The sequence below is a fragment of the Gossypium arboreum genome, chromosome 1 (assembly GCF_025698485.1).
Source record: "Gossypium arboreum isolate Shixiya-1 chromosome 1, ASM2569848v2, whole genome shotgun sequence".
Classification (NCBI taxonomy): Eukaryota; Viridiplantae; Streptophyta; class Magnoliopsida; order Malvales; family Malvaceae; genus Gossypium; species Gossypium arboreum.
The window spans coordinates 18,299,900-18,314,049 of NC_069070.1; the positions used below are offsets into that span (position 1 = coordinate 18,299,900).

The following is a 14,150-nucleotide window of genomic DNA, read 5'->3' on the forward strand; positions in this document are numbered from 1 at the left end:
CACGCACTTGACAAATTTTCTTGAATTTTGCAATACATTCAAAATCAATGGCGTTTCTGGTGATGCCATTCGTCTTCGATTATTTCCCTTTTCATTAAGGAACAGATCTAAACAGTGGTTGAACTCATTACCACGAGGGTCAATTACTACTTGGGAACAAATGACCGAAAAATTTTTACTAAAATATTTTCTGCCGGCTAAAATAGCTAAATTATGTAATGATATCTCTTCTTTTGTGCAGATGGATTTAGAAACACTTTACAATGCATGGGAGAGATACAAGGACTTACTGAGAAGGTGCCCTCACCATAGGTTACCATCAACAATAAAACACTAGAAGATGCCTATGAATTTATAGAGGAGATGTCACTGAATAACTATCAGTGGCAAGTCATAAGGACAAAGCCAACGAAAACAGCCAGCATTTATAACGTCGATTCGATCACCATACTCTCTAATCAGGTAGAACTTCTCAATAAGAAGATTGATGGTTTTCTTAGTTCTTCACAGGTACATCCTGTAATAAGATATGACTCAAGTGGAGGAGGTGTTCATACAGAATATCAATCCTTCAATCCTACAATCGAAAATGAGCAAATCAATTATATAGGTAATAATCCTCGAACTCAAAATAATCCTTATAGTAACACTTACAATGCAGGTTAGAGGAATCATCCAAATTTTTCATGGGGAGGACAAGGAAATCAATGAAATCAAAGGGCACCACCTCCCCAAGGATTTCAGCAACCACCCTACCAACAGGAAAGGAAATCGAACCTTGAAGAGATGTTGGAAAAATTTATCTCGGTGTCGAAAACGCGATTCCAAAATACCAAGACAGCACTTAAGAACCAGCAAGCATCAATTCAAGGTCTCGAAACTCAAATAGGGAAACTTGCAAAGCTAATCTCTGAACGCCCACAAGGTACTTTACCTAGCATTACATAGACCAACCCTAGGGAACAACTTCATGCTATCACTGTGTAGGATACTGAAAAGCTAGATGAACGAGAATCACAGCAAGACAACGCGATTAAAAAAGGTCGAGAAGAGGTAAGCAATGATGATCCTAAACAGGTAAGTACGAATTATAAACCTCGTGTGCCATATCCTAATGCAATGAAGAACGACAGAACAGAAGAACAATTTGGTAAGTTTGTTAAACTCTTAAAGAAATTACATATTAACTTACCCTTTATTGAAGTTCTTTCACATATGCCCAACTCAGCAAAATTCTTAAAAGAACTTCTGAGAAATAAAAGAAAATTAGACGCTACATCGCATGTGGAACTCAATGCAGTCTGCTCAGCTATTCTAAAGAATGAGTTACCTAACAAATTGAAAGATCCAGGGAGTTTTAAAATTTCTTGCTTAATTGGTAGTTTATCTGTAAATAATGCTTTAGCTGATTTAAGGGTAAGTATAAATGTTATGCCTTATAAAATGTTTAAACGATTAGGTCTCGGTAAACCCAAACAAACTAGGATGAGCATTCAATTGGCTGACAAAACAGTTAGATTTCCTAGGGGTATTATTGAAGATGTTCTCATTAAAATTGATAAATTTATTTACCCAGTAGACTTTGTCGTCTTAGACATGGATGAGGATAACGAGGTACCTTTAATTCTAGGATGGCCCTTTTTAGCAACTGCTAAAACAATTATTGATGTGGGCACAGGTGAGCTTACCCTTCGTGTAGGAGACGAAACGGTCACCCTTCAAGCTCGTAATTCTGGCATCACATCGAACAGTGAAGGTAATAGTCCACACCAGTCTACTAAAACTAACAATATGACACAGCCTACTTTGCAAAAATTAAGTTTCAAAGAAGTTCACGAGCCATGTTCCAGCAATGATAGAAGATACACTTATGAAGAACGAAGGCTACGGATAGAGGAGCTAGACGAATGGAGAGTACATAAACCAAGAACACACGATAAACCAAAATTACTCCAGAATGAGTTCGATACCTCTCCAAATCAACTTAAGGTTGGCGATAAAGTCTTACTAGAAGCCGCAGATCTTCACGTTGTCACTACTACACCGAATAAGGAAATCTCTCTTACGGTACTCAATATTTTTCCATTCGGTACGGTGGAGGTGAGTCATCCTAGGTTTGGCACTTTTAAGGTAAACAACACCCGTTTAAAACCTTATTTTGATGAGATTAATAGCAGGACTGAGGAGTACAAACTCCTCGAACCACCCTGACCATTCACTAGAGAGGTAAGTTGAGCTTAGACTATAAATAAGCGCTTCTCGGGAGGCAACCTGAGCACTAACATATTTTGATTTCTTATTTCTAACACTTTAAATAATTAAATTTATCTTTGAATTGCAAGGTTTTTTTCAGCCCACACGGCCAGGCACACGGGCGTGCCTAAAGCCATGGCCAAGCAGGGGAAGAGACACGACCGTGCGATACGGTCGTGTGGAAATAGGACATGATTTCCCCAAAACACGGGATGCGATAAATCCCCACGGCCGTGCAACACGACCGTGGGTGAACTTGGTAGGTGAACACAGGCGTGGGAATAGAAAAACACGGTCGTACCACTTGAAAAATTAGAATAATTATCTTATTTTATTTTATTTATTAAGTTTTTAAGATTCATTTGTTTTTAAGATTCATTTGTTTTCCTTTTTTTTAAAAAAAAAAAACGGCTTGCCTTTAGAGTCTAGCTTGCCTTCCAAAGTATCTCCAATACTCGATCTCACCAATCCAAGGATATTATCCGTTCTTAATACAGGAAGTTTCACTCCTCCCCCTATCTTATTTTTATACTCTAATATTTATCTTTGTACATTGAGGGCAATGTACATGTTAAGTGTGGGGGGGTATTCATGTCACTATTAGAAAAATCCCTGAATAATCACCTTATTCTCATAAAAAACTCTCATATCATATTTAGGATAAATTTTAATTGATTTATGATTTTGATTGATATATCTTGAATTAAAACATAGGGATTTATGCATTGATTATTTAAACTTTAAGACATTAGAGAATCAAGCATGATAAGTTGATTTTTAAGAAATTAAAATTATAGGTTGTTTCCCCAAGTCTAGGTATTACTTTGAATTAGAATTCACGAGTCTAAACATCAAAAAGCCATAATCTTTTTGAGATTTTTTAGCCTTTTGAGCATCTATTCATCCTTTCATGCTCATTTTTATTATTGCTTTGAGTGCGTCAATATTGAACTGTTATTCTAGAACTTGCTTGATTATGCATGTCGAGACCACACCATTTGATTTGATATGTCAAAATGATTAAGGTACTTAGGATTAACCCACTCATGCCATAAAAAGCCCACCTCCACGATTAACCCCTAGTAAACCCCCTTGAGCCTAACAAACCATTTCTTGTATTACCCTTAATATTAACCTTTAACCCATTATTGTTGAAATCCCCTAAATTAATCCCTATTTTTGTCGAGATTTGAGTTGAATGGATTGCCTAGCTATGTTTTGATCTCGATAGTTAGTCTATATTATTTTAACTTGTTCTTAAAAAAAAAAGAAAAAAATAAAAACACTATGTATACATATCTGTAATTTCATATTCTGAGAAAAAGCTCTGCTGTATGCAAGTGAAGATTAACTCTTTTTCTAGTTAGACAATTTTTCAATTCAATCTCGATTCTAACCATTTCTTTCAGCTTGTGACCACACCCCTTAACCAAGCCTCATTACAACCCTCTAAAGACCTTTTGATTGATATATCATCTTAAATTATAGTGGTGGAGATTTCATTTTCATGCAAGCCTATGGTAATGACTTTTCATTATTGACTATTGAGTATTTCCTTTATTGTCCTTAAAACACCTCGAGTGATTTGAGTGAATTTTTAGTTAGGATGTAAAACTCTGTGATATTCTGAATTAAAGGTAATTACTTAGATGAGGGAAGCCACCTATGTTTTCGGAATAAAATGTTCAACTTGGAATGATTGAAACTTTTATGTTCTTTTAGTTAAATTCTCAATGTATGATTACTTATGGATTAATATGAGATATTATCGATAGAAATTATCAGTTGAAAAGGGTTTATTTTGATTATAAGTTGAGAATTTTGCTTGAGGACAAGCAAATGCTTAAGTGTGGGGGTATTTGATAAACCATAAATTATACATATTTTTACCCTATGTTTAATGCATTTTATGGATGATTTCTCATTAGAATTGGTGAATTCGATGCTCTTAATGCTTTAATTTCATGTTTTATACTTATGAGAGCATAGGAGAGAAAAAGGGACAAGAAACGGGCCAAAAACGGAGAAAATGAGTTAAAGTACGAGATCAACACGGGCTAGACCTCCCCACACCGGCAGACCACACGGCCGTGTCAATCTGGCAGAATTGGAGCACGACTCACACGGGCACAGTACATGCCCGTGCCATTCTAACAGGCTTGATCATGGCCTAAAGTAATCGCACACGGGCGTGTCCCTGATTCGAAAAAGGCCACTTTTGAGGGCTTCTAGGCATTTCAAAGCCTATAAATACACCCTAGAAGAGGAGAAAAAAGGAGACGGAGAAGAGTGGTAAGGAATTACCCCAAGGAATCCGATTGATCCATCTTAGAAGTCGGATTCATCATTAAGACTGAAGATTTCTCCTCAATTCCCTTTCAGGAGTTTTGGGTTTTCTTTATGTTTTTATTCTTTATTCTTCTAAGATGTTTTCTTATTTAGTTATGAACTAAATCCCCTAATTACCTAAAGGGAATGAAACCTAAGACGAATCTTGTTATTATTTTCTGAATCGTATGATAAATATTTAACTTGTTATTAATTAAGTGTTCTTAATTCTTGCTTTGATATCCAAGGATACTGATTCAAGACACGCTCTTATTCAGAGGAGAAATAGACCCTGTCTAAGAGTACATTTTCCATAATTAAGCAGAGTTAATTGCGCACCTAAAAATAGGATGATAAGATTTTGCTGGATTATGGTGAAACCTAATAAGGGGATCCATAGATTGAGTTAATGCAACCCTAGAGTGTTAATTAGAGAAAAGTCTTGGTTATTCAATCTAGGGATTAGACGTTATTAGTCATGAATAGGGATAATAACATAACTTAGGGATCTCTACGGAACAAGTTGAATGAATAAATCATCCGATTCGGAGCCAGAATAACAAGTACAGTCTAGGTGGATATTTCCTTAGGTATTGTCTCAGTTCAATCGATTTTCCCAAAAGCAATTCCCCAATTCTTTTCTCTGTGCATTCTTAGTTTAAATAATTAGTTAATTAAAACAAACCCTTTTATTTTTAGGCTAGATAATAAAAAGATAGTTATTACTAGTACTTTTGGTTCCCTTTGGTACGATATCCCAGTCTTGCCATTACTATACTATTGTTCGATAAATGCCCTTGCCTTTTCGTCGTGACAATAGTTAGTCTAGGTTTGATCTTCATTATAAATATTTATTACTTGTTACGAATCACGCGATCAACAGCTCAACTGCAAATATTCTAAAAAGTGTCATATCGACACTAAGTGGTGTGTAGGGTTGGATGGGTGTTTCATACCCCATATGGTGTGTTGAGATAGTCAGAAATAGTGTGTAGCGGATGGGGGTAGGAATATATGTTTGTATCTGTATTGCTCTGATATGAATATGTTATGCTAAATCTATCTGATATAAATTAACTGTTTAAAGTTTTTCGTTATACATTGAGTTTTGTAAACTCACTTTCTATTTGTCTGATAGTTTCTGGTAATCCTCAGGTTTAGGCAGACCAGTGCAACGGAGCTCAGTTAAACTGATTTAGTTTCATTATCTATTATACTCAAATTTGATGTTATTGTGTTTCATTATTTTTAGACTGTTGGGACTTTTTGGACTATTATGGTTTTTGGGATTTTATTTTCAAATTTTGCATGATACTGTTAAAAACGTTTTATCGAAAACATATGTTTTCCTACAAAACAACAAATTTGGAAAAAAAATAAGCTTGGTTTTCCAAAACATAACAATATGAGAATTTCCGCTGCTAAGTATTCATTTTAGAAAATGTAAGCATACATCGTTTTCAACTATAAAGTAAAGTTAGATGTGTTTTTTCTTTTAAACCGGAGTTTAAGTAATAAAAGTTTACGATATTTTTTCGAAATTTATGAAAAATTGAATTTACAACCGTCTTACGTAGTATCTCCATATTTGGCCATAACGTCTAGGCGGATTTAGAGTGTTACAATTTTAACAAAAAATATATTTTAAAACTATTACATATTAAATTACTATATTTATATGTGTTTACCATTTTCTAGAAATATTGTATAATAAAGGCTTAAAAAATAATGACACTTTTATTTTTTTCAAGTATGGTACTTGTACTATTTTTTTTTGTCCAATGTTGAATTTGCATTTGACAAAAGTTATACATTTTGATACTTGAAGAAAATAATGTTAAACTTTTTAGTTTTTAATTCGAGCTTTTGAGTTGATTTGATGAAAATTCATAATTAGTTAATAATATTAGCAAGTAACTTTTTATCAAATCAACTCTAAAACTGAAATTAAATTACTTCCATCAGGCTATATTTGACAAATTAAACAATGTTACAACATGCTAAATCTATTCTATAAACAAAATCATGAAAATTTCAAACATAATAATATTAGCAATTAACTTTTATCAATTCAACCTTAAAACTCAAATTAAACACTAAAAATAACAAAGGTACCACATTAAAAAAGTGTCAAACTCAAATACCAAATTATATATATGATTTTTAGTTTTAAATTTTAACTTTTTAACTTGTGCAAAATTTTTAATTATTTATATATGAGAATAGAAAAATAGTTTATCGAAAAATTTTAAATTATATAATCTATTAAGATTTACCTTTCGAAATTTAGATAAAAATTATAATTTTTACGAGTCAATTCTATTAGTATTATTTATATGTTTTTTCTTTTACATTGAATCATAGTTTAAATATTTTATTATGCTCGAATTTGAATTGTAACGGAATGTATAATGCGTTATTAAAATCTAATAATATTTAAAAGGACCATTTGTTATATTTAAAAAATTAACAATAATTTTAAAATGTAAGTCAATAATTTAATTAAATAAATAAAATTAATTCATGCATTGCATAGATAGCAAACTAGTGTATTATAAATTAATTTTTATATAAATGTTTTTATACTTTTAAATAAAATAAAACTTTACTAATTAATAAAAATAGTATTCTTCAAATCAAAATTAACTCGTATACTTAGTTTGAGTCAAATATATTGAATCAATTTTACTCTTGGATAAAATCACAAATCTAATTAGATTTGATAGTGTTTGTATCTAGGGTTTGACATATGTTATACTCCTACTCAACATAGACACATGACATTACGAGAAGATATTCGCAAGACATCTACAGATGACCCTCTACTTCGCATCACTTGATTAGTGCTCCATCTGAAGAGCACTCGAACAGTTTTTCACCCTACATCACCCAACTGATGACTAGCCATTCAGACACCTTATCCTCCTAATAAATATAGTATTCTTCAAATCAAAATTATATGTATTGATTATATGTTAGTTTGAGTCAAATATATGGGATCAATTTTATTCTTGGATAAATCACAAATCTAGTTTTGATTTGATAATATATGTATTTAGGGGTTGAAACATGTTATACCCTTAGTCTACGTAAATACATTGCATTACAAGAAGATATCCACATGACACCCACAGATGACCCTCTATCTCGTATCACTTGGCTAGTACCCCATCTGAAGATCATTCAGATAGCCTCCTACCTACATCACCCAATTGGTCACCCTATGACAATCCATCTGGACACCTTTCCTCCAAGCCACTAACTTTTAGTGGGAATGCACTCACCTAAGGCTTATCAACCTCGTACTACCTTAGCAAAAAGAATGTCAGAGTAGTGCCACACTTGACGAAAACCCACGTATTGTAAAGCTCCAAAAATTAGTCTAGTAGTTTCAAGTAAGTTTTTCAGGTTCCGAGTGAAAATTGAGAATTAATCGAGTTAATTAGCAATTTATATTCTTAATTAGTTAGCTTAATTTCATTTAAAAATTGGTAATAATATTTGGAAAATAAAAATATTTTTAAAAAATTAATTTTATAGTTTTAAATAAATTTTGGGTAAAAATAAATATTTTTGGTTAAATTGGAATTTAGAAATAATTTAAAATGGGGTTTAATTGGGTGATTTAAAATATTAATTAAATGGGACTAATTTGAAAAACAAGGGAAATGTGTAAGAGTTTTATAGCAAATAAACCATATTTTTGGAATTTTGGAGGGAAAGGAGCAAACTGTAAAACAAGGGAAAATTGGGAGTGGCCTGATAGCAAATTCTCCAAATTTTGAAAATCAGGTGGGGGTTTTTAGTTTTAGAAACTCTGCAACTACCTCACTTTTCACTCATTTTTCACCCGAATTGAGAGCTTTTTCTTCTTCTTCTTTTTTTTTCTTGTTTTCATAAACCAAATATCAAATAATAGATCTAAATCTTTTCTCTCCAAAATTCTCTCTAAAATCTCTCAAAATAATTTTCAAAGTTGGGCAAAAAGTCATCTAAATTTCTTCAAGCATTTTGATTCAAACTTCTAAATCAATGATTTGAGTTCAATTGAAGGTAATCCTTATCTCTAAACTTGTTTTTAAGTTGATTTCAATCATTATTTGTTAATTAAAGTGATTATAATGGATTTTCAACTTTAATTTCTTCTTTCTTGAACTTGAGGATCAACAATGGTAGATCTTTAATTTTGAGTTGGAATCCAAATATTAATGGATGTCTAAGCTTAAAATAGGTCTAATAAGAGGTTTTTAAACTTAAACCAAAAGATCAAACACGTTTTATGGATCAATTTTGAGAAATTTGAATTTTATCAAGGACATGGATGATTTTTCCGGAAAACTATGAAATGGATTAAATGATGAAATTAACACTTAGAATACATGTTATTGGACATGAATGAAAATTAAAAGTGGTTTGAGGTGCTAAAAGGGAGTTTAGTTGAGGTTTCGGCTTAGTTGTGCAACATCGGTAAAGTAGTTTAGAGTAATGATTTAGATTCATATACTTTATCAAATTTCATGTTTCTTGTTGTTATTGTTGGTTTGTAATGCATACTTTGTCTCTGTTAAAGCTCCGCATCAAGTGGAGAAACGTGCAAATCAGAATTGAAGCTCAAACTTGCTTGTTTGAACATTTTTTTGCTTAAAGAGCTAAGTGTGGAGGTGAGTGATAGTAAGGGTAATTTGTTAAATTGACCTGATTATGTGTTAATTAAATGTTTATTTGGTGTTATTAATGACTTAGTTGCATATTGGATGGTTGGATTTGCAAAATTAGGTTTTATTTTATAAAAGAGCAAAATGGCAATTGGTTTGGTAAGTTGTGTATTATGCTTTTATCATGATTAAATAGTATGGAATAAATTGATATTTGGAGCATGAATTGCTAATTTATTGAACATTTGATAAAAGGTGTTCTAATTGGTATATGAATATTGGGAAAATGATATTTGCTATGCTTAATTTTATTGATGTTAAAATTGCTTAGCAACATGCTTTTACTTGTGTTTTAACATCCTAAATTAAGCGATTAAACAACATATTTTATGCCTTGTATGTATGATTATATTGACAACATTGCATGGTGGGTCCATTGGATATAGTTGGTATGCCATAGAGTTTGTGAGTACTCACCATTATTTGTGATATTGTGAGTATATGGGTCTTGGTGGACTGATTTGTTTGGAGTAGATTAGGGAGTGTTGAGCTTGAGTCTCCATTCATCAGGTTATTTGAGTCGCTATAAGGGAGCATATGGCTTCGAGCCGCTCAATTTGGAGGATTGCATTTGATTTGTGGGAGTTCAGAGATCCATTTATCCAATGTATGATCACACGTTTACTTGCCATGGATGTATTATGCCAATATAATTGATTGATTGTGCCAATATAATTGAATGCTTATATGTTAAAAGATGGTTTTACATGCCATGGAAAAATTTATTCTTAATTTTTGAAATAGCATGTAACGTTATAGTGAAATGCTAACATGTTGTGACTAAAAATTAATGCTTAATTGCTTTGATTTATGCATGATTGGGTGCAAATTACTTGATGTTTTTACTATCATTCATTGAGCTTTTTAAGCTCACACCCTCACATTTCGTGTAGAGAATTTCCGGGCATAAGGAGTCGAGAAGCGAGTGCAAAGGCAATCTAAGAATAAGGCTCAGTAGTGGCTTAAGAAATTTACTTTAAAGAATATACAGGGGCATTATGATGCTTTTGGGACTAGTGTTATTTTACTTGTAATGGACATTGGACATTAAAATTTTGGATTTTAATTTTGGTGATTTTATAATTGTTTTAATACATGATTTTATGTCAAATTGATGTTTGATTTATGATATGTTGATGAGTATTTGTACGGTCGTTGATAACACGGTGTATGAAGCATGTATTTTATACTAACAATGTTTACCATGGAGTGGATTGCTTGCGACTAAGGTATGTAGCTTGTGTGATTTAATTGGTGTTTGGTAAGCGTGTAATTAGGGGGTTAAATTTCGATTAATTGTTGCATATTTGTTGTAAATAAATTAAATTGGAGATATGTGGATGTTTATGGTAATTAATTGTAGCTATTTCAAGTTTAATGGGTAAGTAAAATATGTAAAATTGAGTAATTAAAACAAATTTTTTACAGAATAGGTGCAGTGATCTACACACGGCCATGTGAGTTTTTGGGAGTTTGATTTTTAGTTTTTGTAATCTAGTATTCAAATTTGCTGAATTTATAATTTAGTCCTAAAACTTGATTAGATTAATTAAAGCCTTTAATGATAGGGAAACTTGGTAATATTTTAGAACTAGACTTGTAACTGTTAATATTTGGTAGAAGCACTCTTAATTTTTAACTTGGAAAATATACTAAAAGTTTGTTAAAGCTACGATGTAGTCTCTAATAATAAAACTTGAATTAAACATAGTAAATGAACTCGAATAAAGCTAAAATTTTTAAGGCTTGCATAATTTGACTAAAAGAAGGTCGGTAACTATTTAGAAATAAAATCGGGATAGTTTAACCTTATGTGATAAAATGACCAAAATACCCTTAAGTTTAAATACTTAGAAAAAGTTTAAAAATGGTTCACAAATTGCTTCTGCATTAATAAATGATATTTAATTAGTCATAAATGAGTTGTTATAAGGTTGGGGTGTGCGTCAAATGGTCGTTAGTTGGAGAGTCGCTTTGATGGCTAATGTAACGCTTCAAATTAGGAATGGTCCATCCCGGTCGGGTTTGGGGTGTCACATGTACAATGACCTTGCCACTTAGTCGATTGCATTAGTACTATGTCTTGAAATTTTCAATGACATGGAATTACAAGACACGGGACCTTCCTCTATAAATACCCTATAGAAATATGAAAGATGAATATTTCTGGCCTTCTTAGCAACCCTAAGCACTTACCTATTACATCCAGGTTCTCTTATCCTTAGACCACCTTACTTCTCTCCTATTTCCCGCCTTTTTTGGCTCTTCACCTATCAAGGTGAACCAACCTCCTTAACACTACCACCTTCTCTTCCCTTGTCAATACCTAGTATTAACAAAACATAAATTTTTGAAATTGTGACGTTAATGTTTGAAAAATTAAAACATTTATAAAAATTACACAAATGCAATATATCAAACATAATATGCACATAAGTAAATTTGTGTTGAACATATAAAAGTTTTTTTGAAACCAACATACAAGTAATTTACTTTCGTAAAAATTTTAAAAAAACTATTTAAGTGTTTTTTGATGCCATAAGGATGCAAAATTTCGAATACATGATTCACAATAATCACACGAAGAACAACAATTTTCAAACAAAATGTTAAATTTTTAATTAATATTAAAGAAATTCAAGACTATAAATACAATAAATCATAATAGTGTTTCAATCCTAATAGTTTTGTTAGTTATAGAGGGTTCTTTGATGGATACAGGAAGTGTTGCAAACAAGTCAATGAGATATGCTAGACGAATGTGAAGAGGAAGACTAGAGCAGATCCAGTAACACTAAGCACAGTAGTAGTGTAATGACCCGATTTTCGATGGTGTCGAAAAGTATGGTTTTCGGACCCTATTTCTGTAAAGTGAGTCTATAAATATTAAATAAATATATTTATAAAGTTGTTGTATAGATGAAATGAAATTCAGTTAAGTAATTTAGCCGAATTGTGGTTAATTATGGTGTAAAGACTAATTTGCAAAAGTTTACTCACTATAGATTTTTAATGAGGAAAAGACTTGGGGATTAAATTACGGTCTAGTGACTAAAATGGCTAATAGACCAACTGTAGGTAGGTGATAGTGGAACGCATTGTTGGATGGTAATTAAATTAATGAAACAATCATTAAAATATAAGAAAACGGTTAATTAAAAGTTAATAAAGATTTGTTAAATCATAATCATATTATATAAGTGCAATTGGTGGATGGAGAGATGAAAAGCTCATCTTCTCCAATCGACTAAAAGAAGAAAAGAACTAAGGGATACCATTTTTAAGTAATTAAAAATTTCGGCCTTTAATTCAAGTAAGTCCCTAGCCAATTTTCTTTGATTTTTATGAAAATCGAATCATGGGAGCTTAATTTAGCTAACTCATGTTCTAAATTTTAAAACTTTTAAAGTTTTAGAAAGTTTCCATTGTTGATTTCTTAAAGAATTAGGTGTGAAATTGATAGAAATTAAGTTTAGTTAAAGAAAAGGACTAAATTGTAAAGCTTAATTTTTTATTTTGTACATTAGGGACCAAATTGAATAAAATGAAAAACTATTATAAAATGTTGATAGGAATAGAAAATAGAAGGTTCTTAATGAATTTTGATAAAATTGGATTCTAATCTGAAACCCTAAATTGAAAGTTATGCTTGTTTTGATTTTAGAGACTAAATTGAATAAATTGTAAAATATATGTAATTTGGTATTTGATTATGAATTGGCTGGAAATTGATTGTGTGATATGTTTTGTGATTATTTGTAACTAGAGACAACACCAAACCATCAAGAGGGAAAGGAAAAGCAAAAATCGAGTGATGCACGAAACATCGATTTGTACTTCTATAATTCAAGATAAAAATATTTGCTTGCATAGGTATGTTTATTGGTTGATGAATTATTTATGTGAGTATATGTTGACAATATGAGATGTTTTAATTGAGTTTTGGCATGGATTATCGATATAGAGGGCTAAATGAATAAAATGGGAAATGACATGAAATATTTAAATTATGATATGTGATATGAAAATTTTATTAAAATATGTCATATGATATGAAATATATGTGTTTGATGATGAAATGGGGCTGTGATTGTGAATTTGATCGAGAAATGATATATGTACTAAATTGCAAAATAATTGTTATGTAATAGAGTAACATACAGGGTACAAAAATGCATATGTGATCGAACGCGAGGTATCAATATGCGAATAAGATTGATTACAGGTATGGTAATACATATATGTAAAATTGTTGCCTATGTGGCTTTGTAAAATGTTAGGATATGATTGATATGCCAATAGGGTTATATGAGCACTTGTATGAGATATGTGATTATGGAGATCATTACAAATTATATTGGGATCCAACATTTGTTGCGGATCATTGAGTATTATATGCCTCTACCGAAATCTTGGTGTGGTGGACAAATGTATATGCATATGAGGATGCATTTGATGCCTATGAGCTTTTCATTACGGTCTTCTGGCGTGGTGTAGTATAAGCTTTTACGAGCTATCTAGTGTGGTGTAGTTTACCCATGTAACCGAGTTCGTTTTACTAGGGTTCTATTGGGCATAGTATTATAATTGGATTGGAAAACATAAAAAGGTAATGAAAAAGATTAATAATAGAATATAGCATCGAAATGAATATGAATGAGTCGATAGACTCTAGAAAGAGATTCAAACGATATGTTAAATGAATTTTTGATATGAAATGAACTTGATATTGAATGTCATAATGAATAGATTATGAATGTTTTAAATTGTGAATTGGTATTGATAGCTAAAGGCTTTAAGATAGGTTTTGGTATATGTAATTAGATTTGATCTTTTTTTTGCCATGACAGTTGA

The 14,150-nt window shown here is 31.6% G+C and overlaps 1 non-coding gene across 1 annotated transcript; it reads right to left on the bottom strand.

Moving 5' to 3' along the window:
• Window positions 1–208: 208 nt before the first annotated feature.
• On the bottom strand, window positions 209–315 carry LOC128282362 (small nucleolar RNA R71). The gene has a single exon (XR_008272622.1). It is a non-coding gene; the product is annotated as a small nucleolar RNA R71 (small nucleolar RNA).
• Window positions 316–14,150: the final 13,835 nt, after the last annotated feature.